Source organism: Octopus sinensis, linkage group LG7 (genome assembly GCF_006345805.1).
Source record: "Octopus sinensis linkage group LG7, ASM634580v1, whole genome shotgun sequence".
Lineage (NCBI taxonomy): Eukaryota > Metazoa > Mollusca > Cephalopoda > Octopoda > Octopodidae > Octopus > Octopus sinensis.
Window position 1 is genome coordinate 71203908 of NC_043003.1, and position 12740 is coordinate 71216647.

Genomic DNA, 12740 nt, shown 5'->3' on the forward strand with positions numbered 1-12740 from the left:
AAAAAACTCATCCTTAGAACGAATATACCTACCTATTCACCACTTGACAAAATAACATGAATCTTGGAAGGCAGCACTTGAAGTCTATGTCTTATTTCCCTTTCCTATACCGAATCCATTTTACGAAATTTTACTCCTCATACACTCTAACTTTTGCTCCTATTCTTCTTATGCCCTCTTCAATAAGAAATATATACTGTACCTATTGGTAACTTACTCTTGTATGTATCGGCTATCCTAACTATTTAAGCTATTTACACCCTCTCTGAAGAAGCCTAGAGGCACACTCAACAGCCAAACTCTATCTACCCATCTCGACACTAAAGAGATGGAGGTAGCATGGAGGATATCGTAGCCTCTTGGCAGAAAGTCTATAGATAAGTGAATTCATCTAAGTTTTTCTCGTCTTTATTTAGTCTTTCGCCCCCAATGAATTATACAATCAATATTATATATTATGTATTCAATATTGAATATTATATATTCAATGATTCATAATCTGTTCCTATATTTATATTTTCTGATTGTATTTAACTTATATATTATTGAAACACCTGTAACTAAAGAATAAATGTGATACCAGTAATTCCATAGAGATCATATAAATCAATTTGTATATGTTAATGCTAGGAGTTATATTTATGTTCGTTGACATGTATGATACCTGTGTAGGATTGTATACTTGAATTGAACGATGTATGTGTGAAGATTGGTAATTATAATCTAGACGTCAAATAGAAGTAATAAAATACAGCAATGGTTTATAGCGACCTTGTCTGCTATGATATAATAAAAATAATAACAGGGCATAACAACAGGTGTCTTTCGAGTAAGGACGAATTAAATTAAGCTGGCGTGTGTGGAAATAAAGCCTTACGGCAGGGATACAAGATTTCACAGGCACAGGGAGAAATATCGATGTTGCACGGACAACGGTCAGACCAAGAAAGATCAGGCTTGGCCGAACGCCGGTCACGTGTGAAGTGAAGAGAGAGAGGTAGAGGCAGAGGAACATATATATATATATTTATATATATATATATATACACTGGCGAAAATAAATTTAAGACCGATGATAAAAGTTCTATTTCTTACAAAATATTTTGTTACTAACACCATACAAATTATTTTTATCTTTTACACCTTATGCAGAATTTATTTCTCTTTCGAATGATGCAGACAATAACTATTTTTATACAACTTGCAGAATTCTAATGCTAAATTAATATAAACGTTTCATAATTACCAGCAAAATTAGTTTAATATGAATGACAGAAAAGTCACTGTTATTCTATATATTGCTGGCGGTGAAATTTGACTGGTTTAGGGGGAGGGAAGTATGTCACCGAGAAAGCTCAGTATGCTGAAATCCTGTGATCTGGTAGTTCTGGTGACCATACAAGATGGTTCTTGTCTGCTATGATATATGTATGTGCTCTTAGCACCGTACGTCAATATGGGAGGACTTCTCAATGCGAATATTGTAGTAATCCTTACTCTAATAAAACATCCACGTTTATCAATTTTCCTGGCAGCAAACACGGTATGCACCAACACAAGATTTTTAAAGGAGGGAACATATACATAAGGACGCTTCGTTAAAAATGTTGGCTGTAGATCCAATGTATTTTCAGTGCATGCGTCGTCAAATGCACATGTATTTATGTACACACACACACACACACACACACACACTCACACACACTCACACACACACACACACACACACACACACACACACACACATACATACACGTATACGCAGCCAAAATAGTGAGGAAGGAAACCGTTATTTTCACTTGCAGATTGTATTTGTTTGTATTTTCTTTTTCTAGAATCAAAACCGTCTGAGATACTACGAGACGAGATAGCGCAAGCCATTATAGAAAAAGACAAGCATTCCTTGGAAAAACTAATATCTGCGTGTGAGAAATCATGCTATCCAGAACTGGGTAGAGATCTTAGTGCCGCTCGAGATGCTTTAGAAAGTTTAGGCTATGGTCGAGGAGGTTAGCAAAGAAAGTCCCTCTTCTCATGAGTTACATATATAATTTATTTCTAAAGAATTTCCTAAAACTAAAACAAATCTAATTTTTTAAAGCTTTCATAAATTGTTATGGAATATAATACATGTACAGTTTAAAAATTTGGAAGTTAAAAACCTCATCATATGGTATTATTTTCGTACTTTAGGTTCTAAGAATAAACAATACAGTAATGTTGCTATCATTATATTATTATTGTTTCTAAATCTCTTTCGAATATCAGTGATTAGAGAATTATAAATATATCCGTACTGCAATGACTTAGTTTACATTATTGTTTAATTTGGTCTATAGGAAGTATATCGCCATTGGCGTTGCGTGAAAATCTGAAAGCTGTTATGAACTCAAATGATAAAAGACAGTTGGATAAAACTATCAGAGATTGTGTAGCTGCCGGGCTGACAGAGTTAGAAGCCGATATACAACAAGCTCGAAGTGTATCAGATATTCTTGGAGGTGGCAGCGGAGGTTAGATTTTCACCCGAAAATTGTTCCCAATAATTTTGTTGTATTTACATCATGTTTTATACATTTTTCGTTTTTTTCCGCATGAAAGAATCAAAAGAATAACACTATGAGACATATTTCTTTATATATCCAGTTAAAAAAATTCGTTATGTATTATATATTGCCGTCAAAGAATCAATGATATTACAGCCCTCCTATCTATATCACTAAATATTTACTGACTGACCTTTTAGACAAAGACTTTCCATCTCGAATCTACGAAGGATATCAAAGTTTAATTTTCGCAAAGGATTAGTCTTCTACTCTGACAATTGTAAATATAACTATCACAAATAATAATTGTATACAAAAATTTCTGTTTACTGAAATTTATACTTCAATCGGAAACAATTGTATTTACTAATCTAAAATTAATTATGTGTGGGATTTTTCGATATTTTGACTCGCAATATATGCATTGTACTTGCAGAAGTTAAAAATCCAGCTGCTTTACTCAATCAGTTAGCAAAAGCTATTAAACAAAAAGATGTTCCAGAACTGCATAAAATCATTGCTGAATGTGAAATACTTGGATACCCAGAATTGAGTTCAGAATTGCGGAGAGCTCGTATTAACCTAGAAGATTTAGGTGGCGGGGATGGAGGTTTGCAAAAGTTTTTGATGAACATTCTGAACAATTATAGTTACTGTCTATTTCTGTCTCATTAATGGATAGTCGTATCGCATGAATAGTAAATATTTGGAGAGAGGAGTGCTGCTTCCTCTTTAATTTTTTCAGTTGACTACAAAACTACCAAAGATCATTGTCGTCCCTTCCTATACAATGTTCTGTTTCTAAGGATGAAGTTAATTTTATAAGTTTCTTTTTCTTTTTTTTTTCTTGGTACAATTACATTCAAAACATATTTCAATGGCATGAACTGGTTCAGTTCCTTCGTGTAAACAATATCAAATCGAAACCAAAGTTAAGAACTCATCTAAAATCTATACATTTACCCCAAAGATTTTAATATAGATAATGAAAGAAAGTTCCTCCATAAAAATGTGAATAGATTTCATTAATTTGAAAATCAAGTGACGATGTTTAATTTTTGTTGCATCTCCTATCCGATAGGAGTTATTTCAGTTGATGGTTTACGAGAGAAAATTGATCTAGCAATTAGAGACAATGACAAAGAAAGACTGGAAGATGCTATAAATGAATGTATTAGCGTTGGAAGGCCAGAACTGGATGCTAGAATTCATAGAGCAAGAGAAGTTCTAAAATCACTTGAAGAAAATAAGTCAGGTTAGAACTTATATATATATATATAGATATATATATATATACATATAATATAGGATAAAATTTTTCGAAAAAAATTCTATCAATGGCCAGCATATTAAAATATACATTTAAAGGCTAAATTTATAAACAACTTATAAACAAGGGCAAAAGAAAAAAATTTCTAATGACAAATATGCCGAAAATAGACACTTCGTCAATAACCATATAATTTATCACTATTAGTACGTGTCTCGAAGAAAGCCGACAGAAATTTCCCAAAAAATTTCGTTAGTACCATATCGGACCCGATTTCAGAGTTAATTCATAAGAACCTTCTCTTCATCAGTGATAAATGCGGCAATGGAATAAATGAAACACTTACTTATACCCATGGAAGAATATCACTTATAGTGACAAATTATATGGTTATTGACGAAGTGTCTATTTTCGGCATATTTGGCATTAGAATTTTTTTTCTTTTGCTTTTGTTTATAAGTTGTATATATATATATATACATTGATGGAAATAAACTTTAAAATATTAAATGAAGTTGTAATTTACATATCTTGGCAATTTTGTTCTATTCGAATAAATATTTCACTGCTATAAATTCATATTGTACATGGAATAACGCTTTATATCTTTTTACACAAATATGACATTTTTTCAAGTAATACTAATTATTCAATAGAATCGAAATCACCAGACGCATTTCGGAGAAGATTGAAAAGGGCCACAAAACAGAAGGATAGATATGCATTGGAAAAGCTAATCGTAGAATTGGAAGCAGCAGAGTTTCCAGAACTTGGCTCAGATCTCCGTAGAGCTAGAAACACGCTCAAAAGCCTCGGAGGAGGTTTTGGAGGTTAGCTAATTTAATGTTTGATATACTGGAAAGCTTACAAAGTTTAATTAGAAATGAAAAACATTTAACAACATTTAATTTTGCTATTTATGACAAAACTCAACATTATATTGTTATAGATAATCAGTCACTCACACGCACGCACACACACACACGCATGCACACACACACATTGTTTTAATCTTGCAGTAAAATAAAGCACTTATTTGGCAAATGCTCAATTTATTGTAACTTTCCGTAAAAATAACTGACATTGTGTCCAGTAATATATCGTTATTGCTGTAAGTGTAATAAGACCCATTTAACATTATTAGGAACAAAATCCGTTGATTCTCTGCGAGAAAATTTACGAAGTGCTATGGAAAGCAAAGATAAAAATGCTTTGAATAAAGCTATCCGACAAAGTGTCGCTGCTGGTATGCCAGAACTCGACTCAGACATACAACAAGCTCGAAGCATTTCGGATATTCTTGCTGGTGGTACTGGAGGTTAGAACAATTTTATTTCATACATAGTATAAAATAATAACAGTGTGTGTGAGAAAGAGGGGGACAGAGCAAATGCAGGAAAGGGAGCTGGGTTGGGTTATTGATATATAGGGAGTGGGAGAACAGAATTTGAATAATGCTGTTTTAGTGATTTCTCGTGTAGTTATGAAGAAGACGTGAACTTCCGTTTGCAGGCTTAATAATGGTGGTTAATAATACCAGCCTTTCAATTTTTGATATCAGTAAATATGCTTTTGTTCTCTCTCAATGTGGTAATAAATAAATGCAATATGAACAATGTGCAGCAGTACGAATGCCATAATACTCTGATAGAAAAGAGCATGTATCAACGTTTCGGAAGCGACAATGTTTCATTTTTGAAAGCGAAAAAGCAATGTAGTATAAACTGAGACAAATCGCTTCTTTGTATTTTTGCCCTTCTATTTATTTGTGTTTTACTCCTGATTAAAATGTTTTCCTTGGAGTAAGTTCTGATCGATCAGAAGTAATTCGGCTGACTATATTATCTGATGTGAACTTCAATTTTCAAGACATCAGAATGTGTTTTGAAAAGATTGAAATGCTAATTCAAGCCAGTCAACCAACCATACTGTAGCTCCATAGTTTGCTGATAATTTTTTCTTGATAATTTCGAAGTTGTCTTCAATAAACTGCTCCTTGGTGAGATTTGTACAATGACGTTGGTAGTCGTGACATTTATTCTTTCTCGTGTAGTAACACGAAGGGAAATGTTCGAGGGCAAAACAACGCAGCTATATAATCTTATTCTATTTTTGGTCATGCTGTGGAAATTGCCTAGTAAGTTGCTATTTATTTCCAAATAGAATGACTGTGACAGCAAAGTCCCTTTTCAATAAACAACTTAGTCTTGACAAAAAAGTTCTTGAGAACATGGTGAGGGGTGAACAGGTGTTACTCTCAGAGTTTGTAGTAGGAATCATAACGGTCATTCCTAGCTGTTGTAAATTTTAAAATGGACTAAAATTATGTCAGTATGCTTCGGATTTTCAGCATCTGCACATTTCATCTGAATATATATTCTTATAGACATCAGAACCCCTGATAATTTACGGGACCAACTTGCATTGGCTGGAAAACGAAAAGATGTGAAAAAATTACAGGAGGTCATAATGGAATGTGAGAAAGCGGAATATGCAGAATTGGGTAATGACCTTCGGAAAGCTCGGGATGTATTGGAGAGACTCGGCGGCGGCCGTGGAGGTAGAATCATTTTCAGCAATTGCATTTCACTAAAATGATCTATCCAATCCATCCATCCATCCATGCATGCATGCATCCATCCGTGCATCCATCCATCCATCAACTCACCCGTCCGTCTGTCTGTATATCTAAGCACACACACACACACACACACACACACACACACACACACACACACACGCATACACACACACAAATTATGTTTTAGGAACATTGGGTCTTGAAAAAGATATATAAGCTATAAATAATAGTATAAACATTGTGTTTGGATAGAAAGCGTCGAAGGCTGCTGTTTGACACGAATTCAGATATCCTGTAAACATGAAAAGCCTTCTACAAAAGTGATCATAAGAATTTCTCTATCCATTTTCGAAAATTTATTGTTACCACCGAGAATTGTATTTTAAAGATGGATGATTGAATGCATATTTAAAACTTTTGCTATTCCACATATATATTTTAGCTGCGGTTTTATTATGTTAATAAATGGTGACATAATATGCAGAGAGACGATGGCTAGTGGGAGGTATTAAGAAATTGGGCAAAGGTTAGTTGGGCTTTCGTATACATACACATTTGGTTTCCAGATTCTCGATAAAACTGAGGCTAGTACGTGTACTTGGAAACTGCCTATCGTTAGACATTCTGGTCATTTGTGATCTCTGTAAGATACAACTTCCGGTGATCATTATTTTCCCCGCAGAAACCAATTCTTCAAGGAGCTCCCGCCTCCGGATATTCCAATACTAATAAATACTAGGTATACCTTTATACAATTAAGCACATCCATGTACACCACAAATACATGGTACCAGAGCATACAATCTTACCCCTATATTTCATTTCGCTTATGTGCAGATTTTCTCTAAACAAAATTTCACTTTGATTTTCATGCAAATATATAGTACACATCAAAACGAGGGGGTTGGTTACATTCTTCCAATTCCTCTACATGCACGGGCCACGTTTCACGACATGTGTGTGTAGGTGCGTGTGCAGCCAAGTACGCAGAAGGTGTATTAACAAGAAAGAATGTCTGTATAAGAAATTGTACATATGTATATATACTCATATCGAATCATCCGTAAATATATACGAATAAGAAAAAACATATGCATATTTACAAAATAGAAAAAGACACAAACATATAGATACACATACACTCCACATATATTTTAACATTTAATGTTTTAGGTGGAGAGAATCGATGCATTTAATATTTACATTTCAAGCAGGATTGTTTTCGCTTGAAAAAAATTTCCAAAAAGCTAGTATACGGAGATGTAAACATGAAAACACAATACACAAACACGCACACCACATCTACATGTTATACTTACGATGTAAGCATATATCACTTCCAACACATTCTATAATCTGATATACATTCGCTTTCAATACATTCTATATTAACGATGTGAGGACATGTCAGCAGCACAGTAATTCCCGCTTTGGCTTCATCTTCCTATTAGTATAAAAACTTTTGTCAAAATGATAGTTTTGTGGAGAAATGTTCCCGTGTACCTTATCATTGAACACACGAATTGTTTCCGTGTGTGCGTGTGTGAATGTACTTGGCGTGTGTGAGTTTGTGCGCATTTATGTTTGTTTGGATTCGATTGTATATTTCCGTGCGTTTCTGTGTGTGTTTCTGATCGCTTCTATGTGTTTCTCTATGATCCTGTATGTGAGATTATTGGCAAACGGATGTTTTTGCTTGTGTTTTTTACTCTTTGGTATTGTGTGCATGACATCACTAAAGACATATACAGAAATTATTTGCAAGTTTGTTTATTGCGTTGTTAAAATACTCTGTCAGGGACGAAGACGCCCGAATCACTTCGCCGAAAACTAAAGTCTGCTATGAAGCAGGGAGATAAAGATACACTGGACAAAGTAATTCACGAATGCATCGCTGCTGGAATGCCAGAATTAGACGTAGACATAAGCGTCGCTCGAGACGTATTGAAAGACGTTAAAATTTCACCTCCAACAGGTACATAGCATTCACTTTGCTTTCAAACGCCTATTGTACTAATAGAATATTATACATTCTTCTATTATGATATCGAAACATCATTTGAAAGCGCCTCTTTTATGAGGCTATTGAAACTTTTCATTAATAATTATGTTTAGCGATGAATGCTGTGTTTCATACACGAAGTAAGTATAACGTTCATAAAACTTCCTTTGCCAGACATGAAAACCGTGGAAAGTTTACGAGATCAGCTAGAAAAAGCAACGAAACTGAAAGACAAAGTAGCTCTCAGGCAAATCATTGAAGACTGTGAAGCCGTTGCATATCCTGAATTGAGTTTTGATCTGTCAAAAGCGAGAGACACACTTGAAAGCTTAGGAGGTGGTCGCGGAGGTTAGATATTTGAAATATCGTTGCCTATAGAAAAGTATATATATATGTAACATATGACAATTTATGTAAGCAAAACATACGTTGTACTGAATGTGATGTAAACGTAATTTAGTTGACAACGCCAGACGATATATAATATTGCGGCAGTATTTCAATTGAACGTTCATGTAACTCCATGTATATTACATTTGCAATGTCATCGTAGAAATAAGTGGCTCTCCTCAAATGATCTAAGATAATGCTTTCACTATTTCATCGATGTATATTTGAGAGAATGCCTTCCAATTTACATTGCTTGATGTTTTTCTCTAGGACATAAATCCGTTGATAGCCTACGTGATAAGCTGAAGGAAGCTGTTGAAGCGAAAGACAAAGGCTATTTACAAAAGATTGTACAAGAAAGCGTGTCTGCCGGAATGCCAGAGCTGGATGACGATATCTTGAAAGCTCGAAGTGCGTTAGACATACTTGAAGGCGGATCTGGAGGTTAGCACATGCATTTAACTGTCGCTTGTGCGTAAATGGCGCCTTAAATATAAATTATAATATCTCTGACATATAATATCAATGTGTAACAATTTCATTTTTCAAATTCAATATGGTTGTCATTTTGAAATTGTGTTAGAATTTAAAGTAAAATTTTCATCATGTCATCCTGGTGTCATCGATTTGGTTTGATAGATGTGAAATCAGCGACTTCACTCAGAGACCGGTTAACAGAATTGATGCAAGCGAAAGATGCTGCGGGATTGGACAAAGCCATATCGGAATGTGAATCGGCAGAATATCCGGAACTTGGACCTCACTTGCGCAAAGCCCGGGATGTACTTGAAACACTGGGTGGTGGGCGTGGAGGTTAGATCTGGTTTCTATTTTTGATGAGATTTCCAGTGCAAAATGCACAATTTTTTATGTCATATTACCTGGAGAATTTCAGATATTTATTCATTAGAAAATGAAATGTAATATAGAATCTAGCACGTTGGAAAGCTTTTATAATGATATCAACATTACAATGCATGGAAGAGTGCAGAAGCCTGCGTCTGTGAGGGCAATATAAAAAACTGCATAATATATGTATTCAGAAAAACACACACAAATACACACACTGAAAAATAGGCATACACACACAAACACACATACACGCACACCACATCCACATTTTATACTTACAATGTAAGCATATATCACTTCCAACACATTCTATAATCTGCAATATATTCGCTTTCAATACATTCTATATTTACGATGTGAGGACATGTCAGCAGCACTTAATGGAACAGAGACATCATCGTCCTGTAATTCCCGCTTTAGCTTCATCTTCCCATTAGTATAAAAACCTTTGTCAAAGTGATGGTTTTGTGGAAAAATATTCACGTGTAACTTTTCGTTGAACACACGAATTCTATCCGTGTATGCATGTGTGAATGTGTTTGTGTGTGAGTGTATTTAACCTTATTTATGTTTGTTTGGATTTGATTGTGAGTTTCCGTGCGTTTCGGTGTGTGTTTCTGCCTGCTTCTATTTGTTTGTGTATGATCCTGTATGTGAGATTATTGGCAAACGGATGTTTTTGCTTGTGTTTTTTACTCTTTGGTATTGTGTGCATGACATCACTAAAGACATATACAGAAATTATTTGCAAGTTTGTTTATTGCGTTGTTAAAATACTCTGTCAGGGACGAAGACGCCCGAATCACTTCGCCGAAAACTAAAGTCTGCTATGAAGCAGGGAGATAAAGATACACTGGACAAAGTAATTCACGAATGCATCGCTGCTGGAATGCCAGAATTAGACGTAGACATAAGCGTCGCTCGAGACGTATTGAAAGACGTTAAAATTTCACCTCCAACAGGTACATAGCATTCACTTTGCTTTCAAACGCCTATTGTACTAATAGAATATTATACATTCTTCTATTATGATATCGAAACATCATTTGAAAGCGCCTCTTTTATGAGGCTATTGAAACTTTTCATTAATAATTATGTTTAGCGATGAATGCTGTGTTTCATACACGAAGTAAGTATAACGTTCATAAAACTTCCTTTGCCAGACATGAAAACCGTGGAAAGTTTACGAGATCAGCTAGAAAAAGCAACGAAACTGAAAGACAAAGTAGCTCTCAGGCAAATCATTGAAGACTGTGAAGCCGTTGCATATCCTGAATTGAGTTTTGATCTGTCAAAAGCGAGAGACACACTTGAAAGCTTAGGAGGTGGTCGCGGAGGTTAGATATTTGAAATATCGTTGCCTATAGAAAAGTATATATATATGTAACATATGACAATTTATGTAAGCAAAACATACGTTGTACTGAATGTGATGTAAACGTAATTTAGTTGACAACGCCAGACGATATATAATATTGCGGCAGTATTTCAATTGAACGTTCATGTAACTCCATGTATATTACATTTGCAATGTCATCGTAGAAATAAGTGGCTCTCCTCAAATGATCTAAGATAATGCTTTCACTATTTCATCGATGTATATTTGAGAGAATGCCTTCCAATTTACATTGCTTGATGTTTTTCTCTAGGACATAAATCCGTTGATAGCCTACGTGATAAGCTGAAGGAAGCTGTTGAAGCGAAAGACAAAGGCTATTTACAAAAGATTGTACAAGAAAGCGTATCTGCCGGAATGCCAGAGCTGGATGACGATATCTTGAAAGCTCGAAGGGCGTTAGACATACTTGAAGGCGGATCTGGAGGTTAGCACATGCATTTAACTGTCGCTTGTGCGTAAATGGCGCCTTAAATATAAATTATAATATCTCTGACATATAATATCAATGTGTAACAATTTCATTTTTCAAATTCAATATGGTTGTCATTTTGAAATTGTGTTAGAATTTAAAGTAAAATTTTCATCATGTCATCCTGGTGTCATCGATTTGGTTTGATAGATGTGAAATCAGCGACTTCACTCAGAGACCGGTTAACAGAATTGATGCAAGCGAAAATGCTGCGGGATTGGACAAAGCCATATCGGAATGTGAATCGGCAGAATATCCGGAACTTGGACCTCACTTGCGCAAAGCACGGGATGTACTTGAAACACTGGGTGGTGGGCGTGGAGGTTAGATCTGGTTTCTATTTTTGATGAGATTTCCAGTGCAAAATGCACAATTTTTTATGTCATATTACCTGGAGAATTTCAGATATTTATTCATTAGAAAATGAAATGTAATATAGAATCTAGCACGTTGGAAAGCTTTTATAATGATATAACATTACAATGCATGGAAGAGTGCAGAAGCCTGCGTCTGTGAGGGCAATATAAAAAACTGCATAATATATGTATTCAGAAAAACACACACAAATACACACACTGAAAAATAGGCATACACACACAAACACACATACACGCACACCACATCCACATTTTATACTTACAATGTAAGCATATATCACTTCCAACACATTCTATAATCTGCAATATATTCGCTTTCAATACATTCTATATTTACGATGTGAGGACATGTCAGCAGCACTTAATGGAACAGAGACATCATCGTCCTGTAATTCCCGCTTTGGCTTCATCTTCCCATTAGTATAAAAACCTTTGTCAAAGTGATGGTTTTGTGGAAAAATATTCACGTGTAACTTTTCGTTGAACACACGAATTCTATCCGTGTATGCATGTGTGAATGTGTTTGTGTGTGAGTGTATTTAATCTTATTTATGTTTGTTTGGATTTGATTGTGAGTTTCCGTGCGTTTCGGTGTGTGTTTCTGCCTGCTTCTATTTGTTTGTGTATGATCCTGTATGTGAGATTATTGGCAAACGGATGTTTTTGCTTGTGTTTTTTACTCTTTGGTATTGTGTGCATGACATCACTAAAGACATATACAGAAATTATTTGCAAGTTTGTTTATTGCGTTGTTAAAATACTCTGTCAGGGACGAAGACGCCCGAATCACTTCGCCGAAAACTAAAGTCTGCTATGAAGCAGGGAGATAAAGATACACTGGACAAAGTAATTCA

The 12740-nt window shown here is 35.0% G+C and overlaps 1 protein-coding gene and 1 long non-coding RNA gene across 2 annotated transcripts in view; one reads left to right on the top strand and one right to left on the bottom strand.

The window, feature by feature from the left end:
* The window catches only part of LOC115214248, a 255736-nt gene that overhangs the window by 135623 nt on the left and 107373 nt on the right, over window positions 1-12740 (top strand). The gene's annotated exons all lie outside the window — the stretch shown is intronic.
* Window positions 5633-7812, bottom strand: LOC118764274. The gene is made up of 3 exons (XR_005000074.1): window positions 7742-7812; window positions 7199-7201; window positions 5633-6244 (listed from the first exon to the last, which is right to left on the bottom strand). It is a non-coding gene; the product is annotated as an uncharacterized LOC118764274 (long non-coding RNA).